This window comes from Saccostrea cucullata, unplaced genomic scaffold, assembly GCF_032062105.1.
Source record: "Saccostrea cucullata isolate Sc308-1 unplaced genomic scaffold, CSIRO_AGI_Scuc_v1 ctg1480, whole genome shotgun sequence".
NCBI lineage: Eukaryota > Metazoa > Mollusca > Bivalvia > Ostreida > Ostreidae > Saccostrea > Saccostrea cuccullata.
This window is the reverse complement of record NW_026940302.1, coordinates 1-12,855: the sequence shown is the minus strand read 5'-3', so window position 1 is coordinate 12,855 and position 12,855 is coordinate 1.

Genomic DNA, 12,855 nt, shown 5'->3' with positions numbered 1-12,855 from the left:
ATAAATAAATAATAAGCAGGATATTGAAATGTATCTTATTTTCATGCAATATTCTGTTTTTCCTTGTTTATCGTCTGATAACGTTAGGAATATGTTAACGCGTCTGACCTGCATGTATGCACAATTTTTTAAAGTCTTGATGTAAAAAAGTCTTGATGATAATATAACATAAGACAATGATCCAGATGATTTAAACAACCATTTTGGCCCTATACGTTCAAATTTTAGATTTATTTTTTAAAGCTAATTATAAAATTCCTTGACACATGTCTAAATTAATAAAAGAAATCAAAATTATAAAATATAATGCATGGAAATATTCTACCCAATTTATCACACCATGGCTGTTACTATAAAATAGAAGATTTTCATTAATTTTATCTGGCATTAGATAACATAAAAATAATATAAACATGTACAGGGGAAAACATGAAGTTTTTTTAACAGCTTACCTTTTCGGCGTGGAAATAAATTCAAAATATAATTCAGCGGGATGCCAAAAATCAAAATAAATCGAAGACCTTTCCTTGCAAGAAAACTGACACGTATGTGTAGCTCTCTAATTAGCACACTGTCTTCCTGTGCGGTGAACCACCCCCTCCCACTTCTAGCCTAACTGACACCTCGGCCCGTGTGTGTGATCACCGTCAACATACCTGTACTATTTCTCACCTGGGGTCAATTAGTAACCTCGAATACTACCTGGTTTTAATGAAACGCATCTACTTATTTACGGGATTTTGTTTCTAACTTGTTTGAATAATTTTATCAAAGATTTAATTCAAAGTATATTAAATAATTGTACAATTTTTGGATTAAAAAATCATCTTGAATGTTAAATAAAAATTCAAATAAATCAGCTTAATGCAATGAAATCCCTAAACTCACTCAGTTGATTTTTTTCATTTCGTACAATGTTTCCATTATGTTTATGTAAATAAGTCTTTTAATAAACTTAAAAAAAATATACTGCACTTATGGTACATGCACTTTCGGGTCATCGGATTTTCTACGTAATACGGACAAAATTAATTATAGGAAAGAAATTCATCGATCGTAGAAACGGATGAAATAGTTCTAACATTTTAAACTATGAAACTTAGCTCGCATTATTTTTTTAACGGTATCTTCTATAAAAATAAAACAAAGGGAGTCGTCTGATCCGCCGTGACCATGCAAGGCTAATAAATACACCGAATCAATTTATAGTATTAATGGGTTTTATTCCATACGTATATAACTTTATTTAAGAATTCAATATTATATTTGGCTATTTGGTTAGATTTTGTATATCTAATTTTAAATTGGTTGCGGACTTTCAAAATACAGCCCTTCGAATATGCCTAATATGAGATTACCGGGTCAGTGTAAAATGATTTTAAGGTTTAATAATTCATTTGCCGAATTAAACCTATTTTTTGTTATTATTAGAAACAGTACACACAGAGTTTAATAGCAATGATTTATAATTATTTAGTCGGAAAAGTCGCATTTCACTCTTTTAATATTTGTTAATTAATTTTTCTGTTTTGTATTGTAAAGAAGAAAGTATTTAACCATTCAATGTTCGTAAATAAATACGAGGTTTTAAGTATCTTTAATGTAAAATGTTAACATGTACACAAGTCAGAGCTTAGCGTAAACGTACATGTGCAGTTGTAGCAGTTCAAATTCTCATGACACAGTTTACATGTATTAATGCAGAGCGCCATTATTTTGATAATTATTTAGATTTCTATTCAGGAGATTTAATTATCTTGAACTGTTTCGTTCTTGATAGATCTATCATGTTAAATTTATTAATTTTGTTAAAGCCGTTTTCTTTAAACCTTTCTTTCGGCCGAACTCCTACTTGTATTATTTTCTAAGATATTTAATATTTAATTGCGATTTTTGGATACATCGCAGATTGTAAGCTTTAGACATTAAATCAAATATTTAATTTATCGCGTAAATTTCTTCCGTGAAATAACTTGGTACTTGTAGATAAATTTATTAGATAGAAAATTAAAATGTATATTTTTCATAAATAATAAATCTGTTTATAGAGTTTCAAAATTCACACCCTTGAGAAGAAATAAAAAAAATACAGTCTCCATTTCATGAAAATCCATTTAATCACTGTCAATTTTTATATATATAAATAAACAACTTTTGTAAAATTAATACAGAGATCTCAGGTTCTTTTATAATAATTAAATGTACTTTATAGTTTAGATTTTAAGCTCTGCAAGTATTTAAATTAAAATATAATTTAATTTAAATAATCTTTCATCTTTTAATTTAATTCAAAATAATCTTTTCGTCTTGTCAGAAAGCGTTCCGCATTTTGAAACAATCCTATCAGGTTTTGCGTTTATCCTATCGTGAAGATCGTTTATCAGGTCTATCGTGTTTTGCGTTTATCGTGTTTTGCGTGTATCGTGTTTTGCGTTTATCGTGTTTTGCGTTTATCCTATCGTGCGTGTATCCTGTCCTATAGTGCGTGTATCCCATCGTATCGTGCGTGTATCCTATCGTATCGTGCGTGTATCCTATATATATCGTGTATCCTGTAAAGAATAACGATGCGGGTACTGTAGGCTTTTTCAAGTATAATCAATCATTTCAATACTTGCACGTACAATGTGGAAATCACTACAGCAAAAAATTACCTTCCATCAGTTTACAAAAATCTACATAAAAGGTCTACTGACTCTTACTGTTTCAACTCATTTGTCCGAGTAGTTTCAGATACTTCAATTACGTCAAATTATTGACTGCAAATAGTGCTGATATCTATAAGATATATTTTTAACCCTGTGTGAACAATTATTTTGTTTCATTATCTACAGTGGTAACATAATCTACAAAGATATCCTAATTTAGCATTGCCAGCAAAAGACATGAAACTTGCATATTACCTTGAATCTATGACAAGCACGAATACAAAAGGTAAAAAATGTCAACCAGACACGTGCGCCTTTCTTTGGAGGAGTCCTTTGGCAGGCGGGGAGACGAGAGAAAAAAAATATACACAACTTTACCTACATATCTGCTCTCATTCTCTTTAGAAACTTACTCTTTGAAGCCCGCTAACTTCCAACAAAACTTTGAACAAAACCTGTTCATCACCTGAGCACCCTAATATGCATGCTCGTACTCCCGCCAGGTTTTTCCCCTTCTAAGCAGGGATGACGTAACTACATATTCCTACGCTTTCGGCTTCTGAACACCATACGGTACATGGTCAATAAGATTTCACTTATAACTTATAAGCCATTTCAGCTACGCCTCTTCTTTAGAATACCATAACATTCAAGCTCCTACATTTTAATTCTATCTGAAAAATATCGGAGGTCTACTTCTTATCAGGCATCGAAAAAGGTGTTATTCGGATCAGGTAACACTACTGAATAAAATATCCCCTTAGATTCCAAAAAATCCCCTGTTGTCCCCCTGTCAGTCCCTGACATTTTTCCTGTCTCTCCCTGACTTTCTCCTATGATCCCCTGTCGTTGTCCCTGCTCTCCCTGTCCAGTCCCTGTCATCCCCTGTCGTTGTCCCTGCCTTCCCTGTCTACTCCCTGTCGTCCCCTGACATTCTCTGATCTCCCTGTCCAGTCCCTGTCGTCCCCTGTCGTTGTCCCTGCCCTCCCTGTCTACCCCCTGTCGTCCCCTGACATTTATTTTGGCCAAGAATAGGAGTTTAAAAAAATGTTTGTTGCATTTAAGAGAGAAAAATGATATATTCTTGAAAACTTTAAGTATATTTTTTGAAAATGTAGACTTAGTAAAAAGTTAATACATTTTTAAATGCCTTAACTTAATCCCCTGTAATTTAGTTAATATTACTTGTATCAATTTGATTTTTTTGGTTTGGTAGCATTTCGGGTGGAGAACGGCAGAGAATTGCATTGATTCTAAAGAAGAAATAAATTACCAATTTATTTCATCTTCTGATGGTTAATGGCTTGTACATTGTATTTTATGAACCTTTTATATATATTTATAATCTTTTTCATTTTTTATTTGATCTACTTTGAAACATGTTTGAGAGTAATAACTGTGTTTGTAGAAGAACTAGATTTAAACAATTCGGAATACATTATCAAATCCATGCATGGGATATTTTGTTTTCCCAAAGAATTTAATGAATAAAAAATAATTGAAAGGAATGATATATAAATGCATTAATAAAATAATTTTTTTTAAATAAATAAAAATTATTAAATAAAATTAAAATCTATTATATTCATTTCTGATGTGAATAAATCTACAAATCGAATGAATAAAGAATAAATAAAATAAATAAATAAAGAAAGAAAGAAAGAAAGAAAGAAATAGATAAATCAATCAATCAATGATGAGAATTATATAAAGTTATTCATTTATTTGTTTATTTTTTAATTTATCATTCATTTATATCTCCAAAATTTGTGTTATAAGTTTTGATTTAATTATTTGCTGAAATATGCTACAAAGTATTTTATTAGCATATTTAAACGACTTTTTATTAATTTAAGTCCATGATGGGTATCAAAATAATCCTCTCAGTATGCACAATATTCATCTGTCAATTAGATTTTTGATACTTTGTTTTGATTAAAAAATCTGTTTTCAAAACCCTAACACGGTTCTAAAACAACATGAAAGCCATTGATGTTGACCAGTAATTAACTCGGGGTACACAGTCATGACACCTATTATCTTTTCCACTGACCGCTATACCTTGTTTATAGTGTGGCAGGACGACCGTGTGTAGTTTGCAGCTGTTTGAAATAACATTTTCTCTTTGTATGAGAACTTTTTTTCAATCAAAACAAAATAAAAGTATCAAAGAAGCTATTGACGGGTAAAGATTGTGCGTAATGAGACGATTATTTTGATATCCATCATAGATGTAAAATAATTAAAAGCAGATTTAATATGCTTCAAAAATACTTTGACACATATTTTTTCATTAATAGTTTTTACATAAAATAATCCCAAAAAAATCCCATTCTCGGGTATTTGATTATTCAATTTGTTTGTATCGTCAATTTTAAAAATAAAAACGATTGTTTTTATAATAAATAAATACAGGCAGTTCATAAGTTTATGTTTTTGTATTGTTTAATACAAATGGTACAAAGTCAATCCAGTATTTAACAAATAAGACAGATTGCAGCAAAATAAATTCATAGAAAATAAATTAAAAACAAAAAATGAATAATAAAATTACCCGTAAAATATCAATCTATTTTTTTGGGAATATTTTATCTGCAAAAACTGTGTTTCTTTAGTTTTATTTCATATAAAATTGCATCCGTAGGTGTGCTACAAAGTATTTTTGAAGCATATTAAATCTGACTTTTAATTATTTTAAGTACATAATGGATATCAAAATAATCGTCTCAGTATGCCCAAAATTAATTTCAATTCGGTTTATACTTTGTTTTGATTAAAAAATCTTTTTCAAAACCCTAAATTTTAAAAAAACATGAAAGCCATTGATGTTAACCGTAATTAACTCGGGGTACACAGTCATGACACCTATTATCTTTTTCACTGACCGCTATACCTTTTTTGTGTGGCAGGACCCTGTGTAGTTTTCAGCTGTTTGAAATAACATTTTTCTTTTTGGAAAATTTTTTTTCAATAAAACAAAATAAAAGTTCAAAAAACTTTTACGGGGAAAGATTTCGTAATAGACGATTATTTTGATATCCATCTAAAAAAATAAATTTAAAAACAGATTTTTTCCTTCAAAAAAAATTTGACACATATTTTTTTATTAATATTTTTTAATAAAAAAATCCCAAAAAAATCCCATTTTCGGGTATTTGATTATTCAATTTTTTTATCGAATTTTTTTAAAAATAAAAACGATTGTTTTTATAAAAAAATAAATACAGGCAGTTCATAAGTTTATGTTTTTGTATTGCTTACTAAATATTTAAATCAATTATTTATTGATTTAAAAAAAAAATTAATTATTCCAAAATGCACCAAAACCCCCTCTGTTCTCCCCTTTTTTTTAAAACAAATGGTACAAAGTCAATCCAGTATTTAACAAAAAGCAGATTGCAGCAAAATAAAATTATAGAAAAAGAAATTTAAAAAAAATAAATGAATAAAAAAAAAAATTTAATAAAATATCAATCTATTTTTTTTGAAATTGAAAATACAACAGATTAAGGAATCATTTATATCTGCAATAAACTGTGTTTCTTTAGTTTTATTTCATATAAACACTTGCATCCGTAGGTGTTCAAAGTATTTTATTTTTCTATTAAAAAGACTTTTAATTATTTTAAACATAATGGATGTCAAAATAAAGCCCAGTATGCACAATATTAATCTGTCAATTCGAGTTTCGATACTTTGTTTTTATTAAAAAAATGGTTTTCAAAACCCTAAAAGGTTCTAAAAAAACATCAAAACCATTGATGTTGACCATAATTAACTCGGGGTACACAATCATGACACCTATTTCTTTTTCACTGACCGCTATACCTTGTTTATAGTGTGGCAGGACGAGTGTGTAGTTTGCAGCTGTTTAAATAACATTTTCTCTTTTTTTAGAACTTTTTTTTTCAATCAAAACAAAATAAAAGTATCAAAGAACTTTTGACGGGTAAAGATTGTCGTAATGAGACGATTATTTTTGATATATTAGATGTAAAAAAATTGAAAACAATTTTTGTTTTTTCAAAAATACTTTGACACATATTTTCGTAAATAGTTTTACATTAAAAAAGCCAAAAAATCCCATTTTGGGTATTTGATTATTCAATTTGTTTGTATCGTCAATTTTAAAAATAAAAAAGATTGTTTTTATAATAAAAGAATACATCAGTTATTAGTTTTTTTTGTTCTGTTTATAATTATTTAAAATCATTTATTGTATTGATTTTTAAAAAATTAATTATTTAATCACCAATATCCCTTTCTGTAAACTTTGTATTTAACAATAAAAAAGATTGCAACAAAAAAGATTATAGTAAATAAATAAAATAAATAATAATAATAAAAAACATTATTTTAAAAAATTTTTTATTTTTTATTCTCCTGCCCGCAACTGGGCTTGTTTTTGGTTAAAGCAGGCAAAAACAAACCTTATTAAAGTGAAAAAATTCATTTTTTAAGTAAATATGAAAATTATAAAAAAATATTTTCAATACAAGACAGGGGGGGGGGGATTTAAATATAAAAAATTTTCATATCTTTTTCACAATATTGCACAATCTGACCCCCAGCACCATAATGTCATTGTAAATGTTATCATAAAAAAGGGGGCAACATAGCTAATTAAGAAAAAAAAACATGGAAAAAACATTGGCATGTATAGTATACATATCTTAGTTGACCCCCTACAAACATAAAAAAAAAAATATCATGAAAATAAATGTGCTACATTGCTGCCTGCTATCAAAAAAGGGGGTAAAGAAAAAAAAACAGCCACAATCCAATTCAAATTGGATCCACCAAACTTTTTCTATTTACTTTTGAAATTAAAAATACAACAGATTAACGTATCATTTTTTCCAAGAAAAATTTTTTCTTTAGTTTTATTTCATACAAACATTGCATCCTAGTTTTGCAAAATATTTTTTAAACATTAAAACAACTTTTTATAATTTTAAGTACAAAATGGATATCAAAATAATAGTACCAGTTGCACAATATTAATCTGTCAATTTGATTTTTGATACTTTGTTTTGAATGAAAAATTGTTTTAAAACCCTAACACGTTTTGAAAGGACTAAAGCCATTGATGTTTACCAGTAATTAATTGGGGTCACAGTCACAGTTATAACCCCTATTGTCTTTCTGCTGACCGCTATACCTTGTTTAGGTGTTTCAAGTACTGTTGGCAACTTTTTGAAATAACTTTTCTCTTTGGTTTGGTTTGAACATATTTTATTGTATTTTTAAAAAATGGTTTGAACACAAGTTCTAACAACTTATAGGTTCTCACCATCAACTTAATTTTATTCATAGGGAAATTAAGTGAAAAGGAATTTTAATGTCAAACAAATTTGTTAAATTGAAACATACATTTGTTACAAAATTATAAAAATTAAAATTTATAGATAAAAGAGTGTAAGTGTTATGAATGTTAATTAAATCTCCAGAATCTCTTATAAATTTATAACTACTGAAAAATATTTTTATTGCTCTTTTGTGAAAAAACCCCCACAGAAGTAAATGACAATCAATAATGTTCAATTTGATATTTGGTTTCGTAAGACACAGTAAATCTCTGAATAGCTTTTCTCTAGCTATTGGTACTTATTGCAGACAAAGAAAAAATGATATGGGTCTTCTGGTGCCCTGAACAGTTGGGTTTTTCAATAATGTTTCTTTATAAAGATCAAAATTTTAAAAATCAATTGTGGTAGTTTGTATTTTAATTTTAAGTGTTATTCCCAGGGAGAAATAAAAGGGGGGTCTGCTGGTTTTTTTTTATTTTTAAAAGCTGCAAAAAGATTTTTTTAGTGGTGATATCAACTTTCCATTGGTTTATTGTATCAGGAACAAAAGATTTCTTGAATATTTCAAGTCTCATTGGAATGGTATCCTTTTTGCGTGTTGTACTTTATTCATTCTTTTTTGGGGGGAAAAAATTTTTTTAAATAATGGGTCTAAGTTGTGATGTACCTTGTACTGAAAATTTTTTTGCTCCGCCTTCCAAGGGTTCCCATCCTGTTTCTAAATAAATGCATCTTTGAAGCGATAATTGGTAACCCTGTAATAATTTTGCAGCAAAAAGTTTTTTAATCGTTCAACATCTGTAAAAAACCCTCCCAAACTATAAACAAATTAAGTACGGTTAATAATGTTATGTACATTTTGATAAAGTTTTTCTCCCATTTTGTATTTCAGTTTTTTTAAAAGACCATCTTTGGTAAGCCTGTTTAACTATTTGTCTTTGACAGACCAATTAAGATTTTGGCTCAAAAGTAAACCCAAATGCTTATGAGAGGTTATGTATTCTAGATTACATCGTTGAAATTGAAATTTTGGGGGAATATATTGGTTTTTATTTTAAAGAATAATGCTTTCGTTTTAGATGGGTTAAATTTCATAACCCTTTTTGGGAAGCCACTTGTCCAGAATATCAAAATATATTTAAAGTATATCAATAGTTGGATTTTAAAAGAGGAACTTTGCAACAGTTTCATCCAAACAATCTACACAATGAAATCTGTTTTTGATACATATTCACAAAAATAAAAAAAATAAAGGCCCAAAACAGATCCTTGTGGTACACCAGCGTTAATGTTTCTGTTAGACAACAAATATCTTTTACATAATTTTCTGTCTTCTATTCATGATAATTCTATCCGGGTAAAAATTTTCCCTAATCCATAAGTTTTTAATTTAAAAAGTAAACCCTTATGCCATACTTGTCGAAACCCTTTAAACAATCAAAAAATCCATGCAACAAAATTTCCCTTCGTCGATATTTTAATTATGGGGATAAATTTAAATATTGGTAAACGGTTATACCTGGCAAAAAGCCTGTTTAAAATTTTAAAATAAATTATTTTGATGAAAGTAATTTAAAATTTTTAAAAACAATTCTTCCATAATTTTGTAACCAGTCAACAATGATACCGGTCTATTTTTTGTGCTCTGAAGGATCATTTTTTTAAACAACGGTATACATGAGCGTTTTTCCATTTTTTGGAAATTTTTTTCTCCAGCATTATTAAATAACCAGCATAGCGGTTTAACACAAATTAATAGTAGATTTTAACTCTTTGGTTATTGCATCAGGACCTATTGCTTTATTGACGGGAGTATTGATATTATATCACAATTTCTTCTCGTAATTACTATATCCTTGTGTGTATTGTAGGTAATACTTGGTGGTAATTGTTTGTAGAGTCATAACATTGGATATGAAGAAAAATACTTATTTAACACATCGACTTTATCATCATCTAGAAAGCTATATTTTCTTTCCGCTATCAGAAATGTTTGTATGGGTGGAATATCTTTGTTTGGTTTTACATGAAAAGCATCTCTTAGCATTTTCCATATAATTTGTATTTTACCTGCTTCAGATAGCTGAAGGTCCATGTTGTATAATAAATTTGATAGCGCATATTTTTTCATGTTATTGACTTGATTTCTGATTTTTGGGGTATTTAGCCTTATCCGATTCTTTCTTCGTTTTTCTTGCTATTTTATGTAATCTTTGGTATTCTGATATTTTTCCTGAGTACTGGTCAAACCAAGGTTTTTTTGGACGAATTGTGACCCTTTTTTTGGAACACATTTTGTACAACATAGGAAATGAGCAGTAAAGTTTTCCGTAGCAGTGTCAACTCTTTGGGCGTTATTTTTAAACTTCCCAATCGCAATCTTGAATTTAAAGGGAAATTTAGTTTTTTAAAATCTGCTTCTTTATATAGCCATACATTTCGCTTATACCTAAATTTTAATTTTTTAGTTCATGGGGAGACCACATAAGTCGCTCTGTGGTGCTAAGATTCGCACTTACATTTAAATTCCTGACTCTGTAACGTAATGCTTTGTGTTGTAAATATTGGGAAAAATTTTAGAGGAATGCGTGGTTCCGTTGGCTCGCTGATTCTTTAAAAGGGGCCAATTGGATATTTTTCATTATTATTTGTGAGGAGTGCTTAAGAGATCAACATTTATATCACCAACAATTATTATTTTGTCGGAAAGTTCCTTTTTTATTAAAGACCATGAAAAGTTTCTCCCAAAAAATGGAATCCGTGCGGAGGACATATACCAACAAAGAAGAGTTGAGAGGTAGGGTTATCAATTTTAACACGACAGTTTCAATATTGACAGGTTGAGATCCATTCTCTGTGAGCTGAAAATTTTTACTTGTGTAAGTAATGACTCCGCCTCCAAGGAATTTCGATCTTTGCGAAAAATACAATTAAAACCTTCTAAAGAAATATCACTATTCAAAATTTTTGTCAAATCGTTGCAGTAAAGCACACAAAATTTAAAATCATTTACTATGGCTTTAAGTATCAATTTTTTTCTGGACTTCTAATTTAATGTAAAATGTCAAGGACACTTTCATAAGTAGGGCCTGGGTTTGTTTCTATATCACCAATTTAATAACAAAATAAAAGCAAAAAATTGCATGAAAAGGGATATGTGTACTGACAGATTTTTTCCAAAAACAAACTTTTCAACAAATTTTCCCACATGTTAAAAAATAAAAATATAGCAGTGAAAGAAAAACAAACATTGACGAGCAAGTTACATACCTACACACAAAGTAAAAAGTTCCAATTGTAAGTAAAAAGTTCCAAAAAAAGCTCATATTCTTATACTATTACCCCGTTTTGTGGTCAAAGAATTTTAAATTTGCCGCAAAAAAAAATTTTTAAAAAAAATACACGTAAGTTTTTAAAGACTAGGATTAGTTTAGTTTTTTTAACAGATATGTTGACAGTTGTAAAATTAAACATGAGGTTATATCCAAAGCAAAACTTGAAAAAAAATAAAAAAAAATTTACATACAACAGAAAAAATACTAACAAAAAAATAGAAGGCACTTACAAATCTGAATGGGAAGGGACTCATTTCATGTGTGTTCCCAAACAATCATACAATAAATATATATAAGACAACATAATGATATGCAACATAGAAAAATTATATAAATATGTACAAAAGGGCCGTAATAAGTGAATTATAAACTCAATAGTAAGTAAGCAAGTTAATAATCATAGTAATCATTTTTGACTTATAATTGACATTGATTTTTAAAATTTGAACTGACTGCATTTTTCTATAAGGGACTTGTTATAATGAATTGTTATATTTTTTGAAACAACATGTTGAAACTGAAAAGGGGTGGCAATAAATAAGAAGTGGCTGCTTCGGCGGGTTTTCCCGTGTTTTCCTGTTTTTTTCCAACATGAAAACGATTGCGGGTTTTTGATATTGACAGTTTCTTCGTTTGTTTCGTGTTTTCTGTTTCGGAGTACTGTTCACTTGTTCATAAAAGATAGGGTGTCAAGGTCATCATTTGACCTAATAATCATGTTTGTCATTTTTTTGACAAAATCTTGCCATCTGTTTCCAGCATCCCTTTATTTTATGTTTTTTTTTCGCTTGTTAACTTTTTCCTATAGGATTCATTTTGGGTCATTCATTGATTATATTCTTACCCCTTTTTTATTCCGTTGAACCCTTTGAGGTTAGATTTGTTTTGGTAGTTAAAGCCCTTTTATCTCCGTCAAACCTCAATGATATCCCCGGGGCTATCATGGGGTGGAGGGCCAAGTCATGGGGGTGCTGATAGCAAAATTGTCTAATTTATCGACACCCTCGGGAATGTAATTTATTTGTAATGTTAAGAACAATCTCATTTGTGTTCTCTTTTCCTCTCCGGGAAATTCCATAAATTTTAAACACGTTTTTCTGGAATATTTCTCTTTGTGTGAGAACTTAATTTTTTTTTTTAAACAAAACAAAATAAAAGTTAAAGAAGCTATTGACGGGTATAGATTGTGCATAATGAGACGATTATTTTGAAACCATCATGGAAGTAAAATGATTAAAAGCAGTTTTAATATGCTACTAAAATACATTGATGTTTTTTTGTAAATAAGTTTTCACAGAATATGAAAAAAATCCCATATTGGGTTTTATTAGTTAGTTTGCTTGTACCCAAATTTGAAAAATAAAAACATTGTTTTTATGATGTTTTGATACATGCAGTTAATATTTTTTTTTTTTTACTTACTATTTTAAATCAATTATGTTTTGGTTTTAAACACCCAAAATATTTTTAAAAACACCAATACCCCTTGCTGACTTTTTTTTACAATTGGTTAAAGTTAAAACCTCATTTTAAAAATAAAAAAATTACAGCGAAATAAATCTT